The sequence below is a fragment of the Macrobrachium rosenbergii genome, chromosome 3 (genome assembly GCF_040412425.1).
Source record: "Macrobrachium rosenbergii isolate ZJJX-2024 chromosome 3, ASM4041242v1, whole genome shotgun sequence".
Classification (NCBI taxonomy): Eukaryota; Metazoa; Arthropoda; class Malacostraca; order Decapoda; family Palaemonidae; genus Macrobrachium; species Macrobrachium rosenbergii.
In genome coordinates, this window is record NC_089743.1 from 73,027,602 (window position 1) to 73,044,970 (window position 17,369).

Below are 17,369 nucleotides of genomic sequence, written 5' to 3' on the forward strand. Positions count from 1 at the left end.
TTTGCAAAATTAACGAAAGAACTCATCGGTGCATGACGCTTCAGTTCAACATGCTCTAACTGTTGTGCCTCTCTCTCCTGACTTAAAAGATCGTCGTTGTGTTTAGATTGGAGGTGCTTCTTTGTTTGACGTGGTGAAACTTTTTCGCAGATTTACCTCCACGCGAGACACTGACTCCACATTGTTTACAAAATAGCTTTACTGGAATCAGAAGAGTCAATTGTATAAAACTTCCAAAACAATACTACAATCACAACGAGCAGAAGAAGCACTAGTAGCTTTTGACATCTTGATCTAATTAAATAGGTAAAAGTATCTGTGAAAGTGGTTTGGGAAGATGCCAGAAGCAGCGAGCAGTTACACAATCGACCTTGACGGCGGCAGTCATCTCACAACTGAGTTATGATGCACGCTTCCACTGAGGTCACTGGTTACAAACCCGGCAACATAGCACGGCGACAGTGGACAGAACTGAACACGGTCATTCAGTCAACACGAGTCACACGACAGTGTGTCATAGGGACGATGCACCTGACCTGTACGGTCTTAGCGCTCAATGTTCGTACTTGTATCTACTACCATGTTAGCAATTCTGTATTGCACTACTGTTGTGTATGAATATAATCATGTTTCCACATTATTTTTCATTCGGCATAAATTGATTTGTTTTCGCTATATTTGATAATTATGTAAAACCAATTTCTTTTACAATATATACCATGTAGATAAGCCTTTTTTTAAAGTATCGGCCGATACCGGAATTATTTTCCGATACCGATACCGATACCGATACTCAAAATGGCCGATACTCCTGATACGATACCGATACCGATAGTATCAATTTTAGCCTAATATATATATATATATATATATATATATGTATATGTATATGTGTAAATATATATGTATATGTGTGTGTGCGTGCGTGCGCGTGCGTGCGTGTGTGTATGTGTGTATGTTTATGTATGCATATATGTATATACAGTATATGTATATATATGTATGTATATATATTTTATTTTAAACACAGTTTCTCTGAGAAGGGTATGCATTGAATACCTGATAAAAAAAAAAGTTCTTAACTGTTCATTTACGCCTTGTAAATTGCATCTTACTTGAATGTTTATCCTACGAGGATGGCATAACCGTCTGTTCATTTACATATCGCGCAATTTATATCCGCATCGCGCAAATGTTATCACGAGGAAGATGGCGCTTTGTAAAGATGATATACATCATATGCAAGGACCCAGGTGTAATAAAACTTATCTATCGGGCTGCTGATTTTCATCTCTCTGCAAAGACCATTTGGGATCAGGATGAAAATCTTTTTCTCTACATTAATATCATTCTTAAAAAGATTCTGGTTTGTAAATGTTGTCACAGATACCATCATCAAAGGTTATCTTTCATTTCGCGAGTAATATTTGCAAATCATTAGGTGGCAACAGGTAGCCGTATATGCTTGCGGTTATTCGTGACTCTGATTGGCTACTTGAAGGATGACGTCACCATCTTGACACCAATGGAGATGCTAGAAGGTGACTCCTGTGGTTTCTCCTCAGCTGCTTTATTGACACTGCCACGCCTTATAAGGAACTCTAGCGGCGGAGGGGCGTGGTTTTACTTAATATGGTCTGCGTTTAGGAACTTGAGCAAGACAGCGTGTCGCTCAAAAGGAACGCCTCGTATCAGCCAGAATTTGACGGTGCTATTTCCTGCGTATGAACTGAATAAGGTTGAATAAGGAATTTTTCATGAATTTAGGATAATGACACATTTCTTTTTCGAAAATTTGGTTTGTTCAATACTGACAAAAATCCCATCAGCCGTAATTTTAACGTTATTTTGAGTGTAGTGATTGACTGACTTCATTACGGTATAAATGTGATGGATATTCAATTACTTATTGGTGTCATTATATCACTAATTCAGCTCTGTTAATCGTTATTGACCCGGTTGAATATATTTTTCCTTTTAACTCAGTTAAGAAGACATACCGATTTGAAATTGACGCTGCCCAAAACTTCAGTGATTGGTTAAAGAAAATAGGCATAGCATGAGTTACCATACTCCCCTGGAAATCTCACGCACATGGCATATAAATTACATTTAGACAACCATGCTGGAACATCACTGAGATTCCGCGTTAATGAGCAGGCTTGAAGTTTTGGAAATTTAGATTCTTTATTGCATCTGGTCTCTAGAACACCCTGTTTTCAGAGCGTTTTAAAACTATAATTTTCATTTTGGAACTTAACTTTATGATACTCGTCTTTCTCTTGTTCCTGTAATTGTTCATGATACGTTGATTCATAAGAAGAATATCTCTGCCATTGCCGTGAGGTATTCTGTACTTTATTTTTGCTTACATTTCATATACAGGCAGGATTATTTCTATCCTGCCCCTTAACGGTTCTGTTCATGCAGAGAGAGAGAGAGAGAGAGAGAGAGAGAGAGAGAGAGAGAGAGAGAGAGAGACCCAATGAAGAAAATAGGTAAGATAATAATGGTTATATTTTAAATTTCGTGGAACATTTGTTTGTATTCTGCTTTTTTTGGAGTCCAGCAAATAAGGGAAAGTACAATTTTTGTAGAATATATATATATATATATATATATATATATATATATATATGTATGTATGTGTATGTATATGCATATATACATATATATTTATATATAAGTGCGTTCGTGTGTATTTATGCATGTATGTATGTGTACAGTTATGTATCCCCGTGGTACTGTGTACAGTAACGCAAACATATTGGTCACTAGAAGTATTTGTCTGCAAACGCTATTTCAGAGGAGTAAAGAACATACGAACACATTCACGCATGTGACCATCTTGTGTGAATGTTCATGGAGTATATATTCCGTATTTATATTTCGAGGTACAGAACCGTTTCCGGAGGTTTTTCGAGAGCTGGGAATGCGAGAGGCGGTTGAAGTACCCGTAATGACAGTAATTATATCGTTTGAAAGGCCAGACTGTCAAATCGGTTCCCACCTCTTTCGTACCTGAGGCTCGGGTCTCTTGTCCAGTTCGAATTGCCACTGATCGTCAGGTCTGATTAAATCCTGCTAACAGACGGGAGTAATAATAACGTAGATTATTCTCACACGTCATACTCGAGGGGGTCACATGTTATAATCCACTAGGTTCGATTAGACAGCAGAATGTCAGGCCCAGGAAGGTTCTGCTGGCATTGTCGATCGTTCCATTTTGCTGGAATGCTTATTGACTTGGTCGAGTTCCATCGCCAGACATGAATACAGATCTTGGAGCTCAGTTTTCTGTATTTGCTTTAATTATGTACCGAAAGCTTCCGTGTTCATGGGTGGGTCGTGTGTTAAAATCGGCAATGATTTGGCCTTTTTGTGCATGTGGTTGAGTTTGCCGAGGTTAGGGTTACTGATGTGTTCTGTTGATACTGTATTTGTTTTGCCAGGTGTATATTTCCATGAGTGATTTTTGCACGTCAGAATTTTTATTTTGAGTTTTGCCTAGTTATGCTTTATGTAAATAACTTCAGTCTGGATATTTGTGTGGAAATTTAGTGTTTTTTTTTTTTATATCTGATGTGGCATGGAAGTTTGCAAGTATGTTTTATATATTTTGTATGCTTGTGTTTGTAAACTAGCGCGTTTTAGAGTACTGCAGTTACTCGGATTATACGTACTCGGAAGTGTGAGTAGTTTCAATTGCATATTAAATTATGAGCGTTGTTTGCTTTCATTTTGTTTTTGCAACCGACTTCATTTTTGTGTTCTTCCAGTTGTAAAAATGTGTTTGAATATGCGTATTTCTGTTGTAACGTGTGCTGTGAATGTGGTTACATGATTTGTGTTAACGTGCGTTTTTCAGAGGTGTGCTAAATTTCTTCTGTCCCTTAGGTTTCATGTTCAGCATTTCTTTCAGTATTTGTCTTTTTCATATATTGTTTGCTCTTTTTATTTCTTTCTGTCCCCTTTCTCGTCCTTTATTTTTAATTTTTTCCCTCCTTCCATTTAATTTTTATTCACTGTCACAGGATAAGTTTTTTCTGCCAGTCAGTTTCTGGCTTCCTTCTTCATCATTTGCATTTCCTTTTTGTATTTTTTTTATATACCGCTGGTATCACATACACACTTTTCTCTCATTGTTCAGCCAACCTCCCCACACCGCCCGTCCTTTGCCAAGCCTCACCCACCTCATAATTCTCCTCACACCTCATCGAAATAGCCATGTCATTGCGCCGTCAACTTCCCGCAGCACTTTCTAAGACGTCTTGCGATTAAAAAAGAGAGAAAAAAAAGCCTTTGGATGTATGTCGTAGGCAGGTGAGTGATAGGACCTAACCAGGGATTTAATCTATCCACTTGCATTTTATTAGCCATTATGCTGAGCTGTTTTTTTTTTTTTGTTGTTGTTTTGATGGTGATACTTTATTGTTTTGTAAGCCTTTGATACTCTGAGCACTGTAGGGATTGTTTCTGTCCTTGGAGGTTTGTACCTTACTGTTGACTCTTTAATTCTGAAGCCTTATTGGTTTGCATCTTTGATAATGTTTCATTAATTTTGATTTAGGTCCTGTAACTTGATGGTACACTTACGACAACGTCGATTTGCATTGATATTTATGTTGTTGATTTCGTTTGTAATTCATACAGTAGATTAATCTTTCGTGTTTTTTCCTTCGGTCATTTTCCAACCGTGAGTGTATATAATCTGTTCCGTTGGCTTTAAACTCGTTAATGGCGTTCCACTAGAAGTCAACAGCAGTTAATTAAATAATATTGGGTCTGTCCGGCTATAAAAGGAGTGCCTCCTCATTTTATCCCAAAATTATTTTAATTTTATCTTTTATAATGCACGTGACGTTTGCGAAAGAAATATAAAGATTACTAACTCCATTACCGAGCGTTCTCATAAAAGAATGCTCATTTGTGAATAAAACAGAAAACCCAAGACAATATTGTCGAAACCCTGAAGGCTTACTTTTTTAATACAGTACTCACCATTGATTATTATCATTACCTTTCCATAATAGGCATTTATTTCGGGTACAAAATATAATCTTTCATATATATTTCCTTCATTTTTTTTATGTAAGTCGGTCACGTATTTTTCCGTTTTGTTGTTTTACTACCCGCTCTTGCTCTTAGGTTTTTACATTGTTATTACTTTGATTTTCATTTATTATGTATCTATTTCATTGTTAGTCTTGCCAGTTTTCTTTAACTATTCCGTTGCATTTAAGCACCCAAACATTTCAGTATTCGTAAATTAGCTGTGGTCTGTTTTGCGCTGATTCCTTGGTTTTGGGGCCAGAAGTGCAGCGAGTTTCCTATATATGTATATATTCCGAAGAGAGATCTGGTTCAAGTTGTATAAAGTGGAGTTTAGGTGGTCTTTTATTGACGAACCTCGAATGATTTCCAGGGCGTCACTCGATAAAGATCCATTTCACCCGTCTTTTATGATGTTTTGAAACAACTTTTGCCAGTGTTTTATCACGTAGTGTGGTTGGGATCCTGAGGATAGAGTGATGATGCTAAGAGCATCTGGCAGCTTTATGCGTAAATGATAGCCTAGATTTTGTTTAAACCTTCTAGCTTCAGGCTGTGAATATGTTCTCTCTCTCTCTCTCTCTCTCTCTCTCTCTCTCTCTCTCTCTCTCTCTCCATCCTGGGTTGATCACGTGAACTTTGAAATTATTAGTTTTAAATATAATGTCTATGGAACTCTCAAGACCACCGACCTCCTCATGTCGTTCTAACTTTTATTATGAAAGTATCTCTTTTTAATTATCATATTATTATTTTATGGCGCTATGTCTGTAGTCTTCAAGATTCCAAGGAAGGTAGAGTAAATTGCTTTCATTGCAGTTTATTCAGAGATTAATGTATAAAGCTTATGCATATTCAGGTATATTAAAAAAAAGAAGAAATCGAGAAGTTAAGAGATCACTGTAGCCATTATGATTCATATGTCTCCGATGACAGTGTTTAGTAATTCTATACAAGTATTTCCTTCTAAAAAGTAACAACCACTAAAACACTATACAAAAATGGCGGAGTTGGGTCTGTTCAGAGTCTAGTAAAATGTATCTGGATTTTACACACACACACACATACATATATATAGCTCATTGGTTGAGTGACAGGCTTACGCTTGTAAGTGTGGTTCAATAAAAGGGCGTAAGGCTAGTATCCTCATCCTCAGAAACTTGTCGAGAAGTCTCTATTCTCTTGCTGCCACCCGCTTGGAAAAAAATCGTATGATGAAGAAATGTGAATATGATCATAACAAGTTGAAAATGAAAGAGGTTAGAATTGGCATAGACTAAAGAATGAAAATGAGAATCTGTTGTTCTGGAAATCAAGATTGGAAGGAACACAGAAACAAAACGGAAATGCGGGACAGAAATAAATAAAAAAAATTCTAGGTAAGTTGAAGCGTACGTAACTTTCTTTGGGGTTCTCTCCTGACATCCGTTTACCTTATATTCTCTTATAGTTGTGAAACAGGTTACTGCTGTACACCTATTGTTCAGACTGGTATTACTTTGTATGCAAATTACACACACACACACACACACACACACATATATATATATATATATATATATATATATGAACAAAGTTACAGCCACGGAGGAAAAGTGAAACAATGACATGCTAAGTAATTTCGTCTTATTACCAAGGCATGGTCACAGCAATTAAAGATATACAGAGACAAGGGTGTATATATACGGTGGATATAAGTACTAAGGGAATACATAAAGGTTAGGAGGTACAGAACAGGCAACGGATTAACATCGAAATATACTTATTGGTAGTCCTCTTTATTCTGTCTTTCAAATCCTTCTGGAACATATGTTTTATTACAGAGTCAAAAGAAAATAATCTTGGCTTATATTGATATTTGTATCCCAGGTCAACTGAATGATAACAGATTCCAACAACTTCCTGGAAATAGTTTCATTACTCCGTAATATTACATTGCTTTGCGTCCAGTTTATTCTGTAGGACTTTTCACTTAGATGCAAAAGTAGAGCATTATTCGTCTGACCTGTTCTTACTGAATATTTGTGTTGTTTTAATCTGGTATTTAATTCTTTACTGGTCTGACCTAAGTAATATAAATACCAGGTTAAAACAACTTGAATATTCAATAAGAACAGGCCAGACTAGTAATGCTTTTATTTTTGCATCTAAGTGAAAAGTCCCACAGAGTAAAATGGACGCAAAGCATTGTAATATTATGAAGCTTGTTGGAGTCTGTTATGATTCAGTTGACCTAGGATAAAAGTATTAATATATGGCAAAGATTTTTTCTTTTGACCCTGTAACAAAACATATGTTCCAGAAGGATTTGAAAGGCAGAATGAAGAGGATTACCAATAGGTAGATTTCGATGTTAATCTGTTGACTGTTCTGTGACCTCCCAACCTTTTTGTATTCCCTTTGGACTTATACCCACCATATATATGCACCCTTGTCTCTGTACATCTTGAGTTGCTGTGACCATGTCTTGGTAATAAGGCACAAGAACTTAGCATCTCATTGTTCATTTTCCTTCATGACCAATATTTTTGTATAATCACGATTTTTATTTTTTCGTAATTTAAAATCAAACACACACACATATATATATATATATATACAAATATATATATATTATATATATACACACACACAAATAACTTATTGGTATCAATTCACCTTATCTGGGAAACAACTTACAAAAAGGGAAACTGTATGAAATAGGTTACAGTTTTCTCAAGGTAAAGTATATCCGATTTTAGTAAGTTATGTGTGGTTTTATTATTTGAAAGTTCAAGAATATCATATGTAAAATGAATGACATTATATATATATATATATATATATATATATATATATATATATATATATATATATATATTCAAACACACTCACACTACACAGAGTCATACACACACACACACTACTATATATAAGTAAATAAATATATATATATATATATGTATGTATTTATATATATGTATGTTTGTATACATATTCGTATATTTCATAGGACTACAGAAATTTCATAGATATGTCCGCACTGCTATGTAGTCGGCCTGGATTCTAACCCCAGTTAGTTTTCTGTAAGAGAAAACTGTTGAGATGGCTATTTGTCTGTCCGTCCGCACTTTTTCTTTCCGCCCTCATATCTCAAAAACTACTGAGGCTAGAGGGCTGCAAATTGGTATATTGATCATCCCCCTTCAGTCATCAAACATACCAAATTTCAACCCTCTAGCCTCAGTAGTTTTGATTTCATTAAAATATAAATTTAGCCGTGATCGTGCGTCTGGCACCGCTGTTGGTGCCAACAACACAGGCCACCACCGGGCCGTGGCTAAGAGTTTCATGGGTCGTGGCACCCTTCTTTACGGTTCACAGAAAGCCCATGTAATTAAACCCTGGTGGTGACCACTAAAGTCGTCTCCTCTAACTACTATAAAAATTATAGTCACCTAGTTCACTTCTTACGTCAACAGAAACATAATGGGATACAACAGGGCGTGCCCATCGCCTGTGCCCGATACCTGTTCAACATTGATATGTGCTTGACTTTTAGGTTACTTGTATACTGTATATATATATAATATATATATATATATATATATATATATATATATATATATATATATATATATATATTATATATATATATACATGTATATACATACTGTATATACATATATAAATATATATATACAGTATATATTATATATATATACTGTGTGCATGTATGTATGTATGTATGTATGTATGTATGTATATATATATGTATATATACATATATACAGTATGTGTATACATACATACATACATACATGCACATACACGCACGCACACACATATATATACACACACATATATACACGCCCTATATTGATCAGATAGATGCAATAGTTATGTGAGAGTATATATGAACTTGCATGTATGTTGACCTAAATTCCATTTCGCGGCTGCATGCATTATAGTGATTCCAGGTAATTATCTCGTGTTTTAAGCTAAATAATGCAATTACTATTTGCTTCCTTCTTCTCGAAAGATCCCGGCCAGCATATGAATTTTTAATGAACATCATAAAAGCTATTTAATTCAAAGTCTAATGCACCCGTTCAATAACAGCAAGCAACAGATCAGGTTACGATGGTAATTTATCTACAATCTTGAAGGGAATTAATTAATTATTTTCATTTTAATTTTTTGCTCTGATGAAAGCGCGTGGTCAAAGGGTCGGCTGGGTCAGAGGTCATTCTATGAGAGGGGGTTGATGACGGTTTTAATGACCGCTAGATATCCCAGCTCCATGTACCGGTCATAAATCACGACGTGCCTTGTGGCCGTTCTCTTCATGTCTTCCTTCTCTCCACCTCCTCTTCTGTATTCTCTTATCTTCTCTTCTCTTCTCATCTTCTCTTTCCTTTTTCGGAAGTTTGTGTGGAGAAGCGGAGTAGGAGGGGAGGGTAAGTCGGAGGATGCTGGAAACAACTTCTTTAATGCAAAATATTATATTCTTCCCAATCTCAGATTTTATCAGAACTTTTCCTTCAACTCTTTTTAGTTCTAACCTGCTTTCCGTTTTCTCTTAGTTGCATCTTCTTCCCTCTTCACAGTCTATTTTGGAGACGTGTGATATGAGGACACAAGAATTGACCCTCTGAATTCTTAGGAAATCGCTATAACAGATAATTACTCTTTGAATAAACTTCAGAAGAGTTAATGACGCACAGTACTTTGAACTGTGCTGTGTTATTGTAAATTATAGCATTATAACGCGGAGCTCATTTTGTGTCAAGGGCTAATGAAAATTTCGATAAGATCTTGCGACTTATGAGAAATAGGATGCTTACCATAATTAGCCATAATTACCATGCTTGACCAGTAATTCTCTGAACCAAAAGAAGCAAGAATGTTGATATATAAAAAGAGTTATGCATTTGTCAGGACATGCCTACAGCTTGTTTGAACTGAGGGGAAATTGCCTCAATTAGATACAATCTCTTTTCTTAGATTATTTTTTCCTTGTCGTCCAATTAAATTTGCACTCTTGGTAAGTCACAGAGGGCTAACAATTACAAGATCCTTTAAGGGTTATGCTGGAATGTTTGCTAAATGGAAAAATTTCACCTCTCTAAGGTGCGTTGTGCACTTTTGGGTTTTCCTTATTTGCTTCTTTCAGAGTCAGGTTATGTTAACATTTTTTAATATCTCTGATTTTGGGATTTATATATATATATATATATATATATATATATATATATATATATATATATATATACATACTATATAAACATATATGAATTACATTCCTTAATTGTTCTAATACATACATACAAAAAACACACATATATATACTGTATATATATATATATATATTATATGTATATATAATGTACATATATATACATGTATATAAATATATATGCAGATGTACAATAGTTCTTTCTTTTCCCTGTGTATTATTTCCCATGTGTACTATATATATATATATATATATATATATATATATATATATATATATATATATATATATATTTATATTTATATATATGTGTGTGTGTGTTTCATATGGATTTTTATTATAAAATCCTCTTGCTTTAGAAGCTTTGACAATAATAATAGAGAGGAATGCTGAAAATCTTTATCGCATTTTTCTTTAAATGTCTGTTGAAGTTTAGCACGTATAAAGAGAAACTTATTTTTGAAAGGTAAACTCATGTTTTCCAAAGATTACAGATGAATTAAGTAATCGTAATGATGAATTAGTTATCTGTAGAAACTGTACAATAAGACATATTGTAAGTCCAAGTACAACAAGACATATTGTAAGTCAAAGAGAATTATGTGGCCATAAGTGACACCCTATGTAGAATTATATTTCATTGCTATTGCTGTTCTGATTCAAGTGAAAGTAGCCATAAAAATAAATAGCTGCCCTTTTCAGTAACTTTTGCGATTTTGTCGATAGGGCTTCGAAGTTTCTAACACAATATGATCATGGCGAGGGAAGAAATTTCCAAATTCGGTAACTTTTTTACTGCAGGGCTCCATGTCCCTAAAGTTAATACATCTGTTCTTCCTTCATAAGAGCATTATTACATTGCAGTTTTTGTTGTAATATGTTTCGGGTTAAATTACAGCTGAGCAGATCAGGAGGTATCCATCTGTCCAATAGATTTAATTATCAGTAAGGCGTCAGCATCTCTGAAGTGTTCTTGAGTATGATTTTTATTGTCAATGTTCTAATTTATATATATAATATATATATATATATATATATATATATATATATATATATATATATATATATGTATGTATGTATGTATGTATGTATATATATATATACGTGTGCCTGCAACAAACACATTTCATCAGAAAATTGTTTCATTTTACAACACAGAAGCTGCTTCAGTCATTGCTTTTTGTGTTACTAATTTATTAATTTTTTTCGTGATAACTTGGGATCATAACTTACTGTTGACTGAACATTTGCTGTATATCTGCAGACCGTTTCGGTATTGGATAATTTATAAGTATATATATGTATGTATTATGTATAAAGACACACACACATGTGTATTAGGTAGACAGATAGATAGATAAAATTACCATCAAGCTGAGAGAAAGCTTCCAATGCATAATAAGGGATACAATTAATGTTCCTATATGCTCATAGCATATAGGAGCATTTGAATTAAAAAACAATAATCAGAGAATTTTCATTTTTGATAATGATTATGGATTGATATTGTATAGAAGAGTAATTACATTTTATGAAATAAAACACGTGATAAACTTTTGGGAATATTTGTAGGTTAACCAAATTATGAATACCTACAATTATAACACTATTTTTTTCAATAATCTAAACGTCATAATTCACTGTCACATTGGTCCCATCCTTTGCTTTGTATTATCCTTCATTTTAATTGTTAAGCAATAGACAATCACGAAGTTCTGGAGAAAATTCATATCTATGGCTTCTAGGAGCATTCCAAATGAGAGGCGAAACGTCCTCACGCATTCTGTGGTCCTTAGTTTAATCTTCCTCATCGCGGTGGGGTTACAACCGTAGAATTTGTAAACATAATGACCTCCAAATTGTTCTGTACGGTAACGCCTTTGCCCTACCCGAAGATGAATTAGGAGTTGTTGAGAGAGAGAGAGAGTACTTTTTATTTTCGTATTTACTTTAAGAGAAGAACAATGAAAAGTAACAACATATTCTCAAATCGCTGAAGATTTCGTTAATTTGTCTTTTTAGATTTAGTAAGTAAAACACACACACATCGCATATTTCCGACAGCGCCAACCACTATTGGCGCACATTTCGATCCATTTACTTTTTACAATTGGTATAAAATCGGAAGTCGTTAACTGAGGTATTTATTAACTTTCATCATTAATTTGGGACGCATAGTGTTTTTTTCTTATATTGAAACGATAAAAAAAATCTATCCGCACCGGGATTCGGATCCGTCTAAAAAATCTCATCATTTCTTCCTTGGCCCATAGCCCACTCATGCAGAGTACACTTAAATCAAAGGTATTTTGCGGACAAATACTCACAGACACAAGTGCAATCATACCCTTCTTCTGTCAGTCAAAAACTACGGGGCTTATTAATCCACCAATACCTGATCTTTTGCATGTAGGTGGAAGTGAGCAAGATTATATATCTGGAACTTTTGGAATACCTGGAACTTTTGGAAGTTTCGTAGACCTTCAACAGAAGTGTTGAAATTTAAGAGAGCTGAAATAGAGAATCGTGGTGATTGCTGTTGGAGGTGCATAGAGTGTGATATTATTTGTTTTAACTGTTTTGTTATAAGAATGTGGATACGGCCGCTGCACAGTACTTTTCTTCTTGATTCAAGAAAATGAGTGATTGGGAAAGTAACTGCCTTTTTGTAATTAACTTGTACTACCTCTAGAGAAGGGGAACTATTAGCCTGTTATTATTTTTGATATATAAATATATGTTTGGATGCTTTGGCGTGATGGGCTTTGTTATTGTGCGCTTAGTTTTATAGAATACGTATATACACATTTTGTTTTGCAAATGTGTAAATCACTTTCCCTACTTACTATCATGTACACGCGTACAAGAAGGATTTCGTGCAAATGTACATGCCTTTCCAAATGGTGAATAAGTTGTAGCCCATAATGATTCTCAGACTCCTAAATAGAAGATTTCGAACTTCAACAAGAGAACATTTTACCTGACATGAAATCCCTGATATCTTCCCTTACCAAGCACTTAACCACCTGGTTCAGAAGAGGGTCTGGAAGATATCACAAATGGACCGAGGGAGGGCTTCGCATCTGACGAGTACCAATCGAACGTCCTATTGAACGGTACATATTGATGGGTACCTCATGCAAATGGGGTCAAGACCACAATGATTATTTCTTCTGTTCCTTTTCTTATATTGTAATATACTTGAGGGGTGGGGTGCCCTCTAGTCGGGGCGTGATCATACGGATTACTTCCTCTGTTTCTTTTCATATTTGACTTTTGAGGAGAAGCAGGGACTGTGAGACTCTATCTCATAGTTTGAACAAATATGGGTACTGGATGGAAAGTGGGAGCCGACGTCGAATGTGTTTTTTACTTGTTGTGGAATTGGATAATAAGTTTTGTTACTATGCTTCCAGTCGCATCCATGTATAAATTTGCCTTTTTATCATGGGAACCATTTAGTTCCTTCTTGTCTAGGTCCGGCTCGTTTTTGCTCCCAGATAATTTTTTTCATTTTTCTTTCTCTCTGATATGGGCGTGACATTGAACAGTTCGTCGACCGTTGCATAAAAATTTCAAGACATATTTGGATCCCTAGAAAGTTTTGATACAGTAAATTTTTTTTGCTGTCCGAAGAGTAATCAATAGTCTTCTTTTGTATTATATGATATTGGATTTGTGTAATAAGGATGATGTTATATTATATATATATATATATATATATATATATATATATATATATATATATATATATATATGTGTGTGTGTGTGTGTGTGTGTGTGTGTGTGTATACACGTATTATATTCATATATATATATATATATATATGTATATATATATATATATATATATATATATATATATTATATATATATATATTTATATGTATATATATGAATATATATTTATTTACACACACACACACACACACATATATATATATATATATATATATATATATATATATATATATATATATATAAAGAGAGAAGAGAGAGAGAGAGAGAGAGAGAGAGAGAGAGAGAGAGAGAGAGAGAGAGAGAGACTGTGTTCAGTATGAATCTGTTTACGAGGATCGAGCTATTCATAGAAGTTCGGAATAAATTCCTACGTGGCACTAGTTTTGAAGGGTACGAAGGGTCTAGCATCCTCATTAAGAACATCAGTCGTTGGCGTTTCACAAGTCAGCGGTAATTGCCTAAACATCAGATAATCGAAGAAGCTCCTGACGGTAATTAGGACTTATAAGTCGGTACCCTCTCTGCACTCGCTCCATCATTAGTAAGTCATATCTACTTCTCTCTCTCTCTCTCTCTCTCTCTCTCTCTCTCTCTCTCTCTCTCTCTCTCTCTCTCTCTCTCTCTACATAATGTTGGTTGTAAGTGATTGCCGGTACTCTTAAGATTAAATCCTAATCGGGGACGGTAACCAAGTGATAATGAACAGTATAATGTATTCAGTCATAATTTCCCATTCTTCTCCTCCCCACCCCATGCTCCCAAACCCAATTACCGATGTCCTGTTTACGTTCACTTTTATATAATTAGAGTCCTCATGGTTATCCATATCGACAGGAGAGATCAATGGAAATTGAATTAAGTGCAGAGTGATTGTGGTGCTTGAGTTTGGTAATCAGATAGAATAGGGTCCATTAATGGTCTAATGGATTTGGGAGAAAAGAGGAAATAGGTATCCTGACGCGTTTCAGAGGATATTTTGTTGTCAATCTTCAAATTCCATTTGTGCTATTGTAAGATGAATTGTACGAGTAAATATGGACAAATATTCCATTGGTCTTTCGTCTGTCGACAAGGGTTATTTTTACTTTAAACATTTAAGCTAAATATTTACTATAAATAATTTATTCAGCATTATCAAGCAAGTTCTCCACTAATGTAGGAAATATCTGCTTGTCCTTTCGTAGGTCCTAGAGATGAGGTCCCTGCGAACTGGATTTATGGTGTCCGGAGTCCATTAATGTATGTACACAATTTTTTATTAATTTCCTCTGAACACGCGTCATCGTAAGTTCGAATAGAGATACTCTCCGACGTTCATTCTGTGGTGCAATGTAGTGTTAAACAGGATTTGTGTTTCCACTCATAGTATGTAGGATTTCTTGCAGAACGAAAACAATTCCTGAAATTATTAATTAGACAGCAGTGTGTTATAACTTTGAGAATCTCATTTCAGGAATTCATTATTGCACTTTTTTTGGCCGCTTTTGCCAACCATTAGCCATCAAAACTCACTCTATTGACGTTATCATTATTATTTGCAACAGTACCATTATTATCATATATATATATATATATATATATATATATATATATATATATATATATATATATATATATATATATATATGGATGTATGTATGTGTGTGTGCATATGTTCCAGCATAATTCTGAAACGCATTGATAATTTCAACCAAACTTGTTATACACATGACTTACTATCTGGAAAAGAATACTGTGGGGGTAAGACATCACTAACACCAAAGGGCGCCAAAGAGGGGTGGGGGTGGGAAGGGCTTTACTGAAATGGGGCTGGTTCTGCCTGTAGACTTAGTAACTAAATAAACTCTACAGGTTTATCATAACTCATTTTGGTATACATATGACTTACTATCTGGAAAAGAAAACTGTAGGGGTGGGGTAAGACATCACTGGCACCAAAGGGGGTGCAGGTGGAAAGTGGCTGACATGTAAAAATAACCAAAAACGACAGATATTAGTATCTAATCCATAGTTTTCGAGGTTGCTGAGATGAATGGTTCAGCCCCAATAGGAAGGGGTGGGGGCAATGATAAGGAGTGAAAAATAAAATGCCAAAAATGACAGATATTAGTATTTAATCCAATGTTTTCGAGGTTGTTAAGATGAATAGTAACACTGCCGATGCCCTTTAAGTCTAAGTTCAGCCCCGATAGGAATGGGAGTGAGAATGGGTGAAATATAAAATGTCAAAAATGTTGGGCAATGTAATTGATGCAACTTTCATAACAGGAAAAGGAGAGTGAGATAGAGAGAGAGGGTGAGGGGGAGAGGAAGTGAGAGAGAGAGTAGAGAGGGTGTTAGAGAGAGAGAAAGAGAGAGAGAGGAGAAAGATTTTATTGGTTGTCATTCAGAGTTTCCCAGGCACGGCAGGTTGGTCAGCTAATATATATATATATATATATATATATATATATATATATATATATATATATATATATATATATATATATATATATATATATATATATATATATATATATATATATATATATATATATATATATATATATATATATATATATATATATATATTATGTATATTTATATATATATATATATATATATATATATTATATATTTATTTATATATATATATATATATATATATATATATATATATATATATATATGTGTGTGTGTGTGTGTGTGTATGTGTGTGTGTGTATGCATTTTACAGTAAACGCCCTTTATTCGTGGCCTCATGATTCGCAGACTCACCTATTTGCGGATTTCTCTATGGAACATATATACGCATTATTCACTGAAAATTCGCCCATTCGCGGTATTTTTCACTGAGAAATATTCACTAATTACCGTATTTTCATATAATTTTCATGACTAAATGTACTCTTTGTGATAAAACTATTAAAATACTCAGGTACCCAAGTAGTGCTCGAGTTACGATAGTTTGCCTTAGGTTAATTCTATTTTGCGATGGGGTAAGCAATAAATACCGATACGACAATATTTATAAAATATTTTTTAATTTCACGCTGGCGCAGGCAGCAGCATACAACCAGGCAGCGAGAGAGACCAAATTACAATAGACCAACTTCTTTTCCTCCATCTCATTATCCCATCTTCTAGTTTAAAAAGTAAAAGAGAATGATAACAGTATTGTTAGTAATGTTATACTCTTGCGTAAATGTGTACAGCCATAAACAATCAAACGAGAAACTGTTGTTTTTCTTATAACCGAATCGGATAACAACAGCCGTTTTGCTTGTATTTCAACCATCATACAGTAGTAAAGAATTACCGTAGTTATAGTACAAATCACGTTAAGTAGAATAGGACTGATATAGTTTTACATTATACC

General features: G+C 34.4%; 1 long non-coding RNA gene across 1 annotated transcript in view; it reads left to right on the top strand.

Moving 5' to 3' along the window:
- Positions 1-17,369, top strand: part of LOC136825776 (uncharacterized) — a 478,081-nt gene that overhangs the window by 159,382 nt on the left and 301,330 nt on the right. Inside the window, exon 3 of the long non-coding RNA XR_010849454.1 lies at positions 15,196-15,250. This is a non-coding gene — a long non-coding RNA (uncharacterized lncRNA). The remainder of the gene's footprint in view (positions 1-15,195; positions 15,251-17,369) is intronic.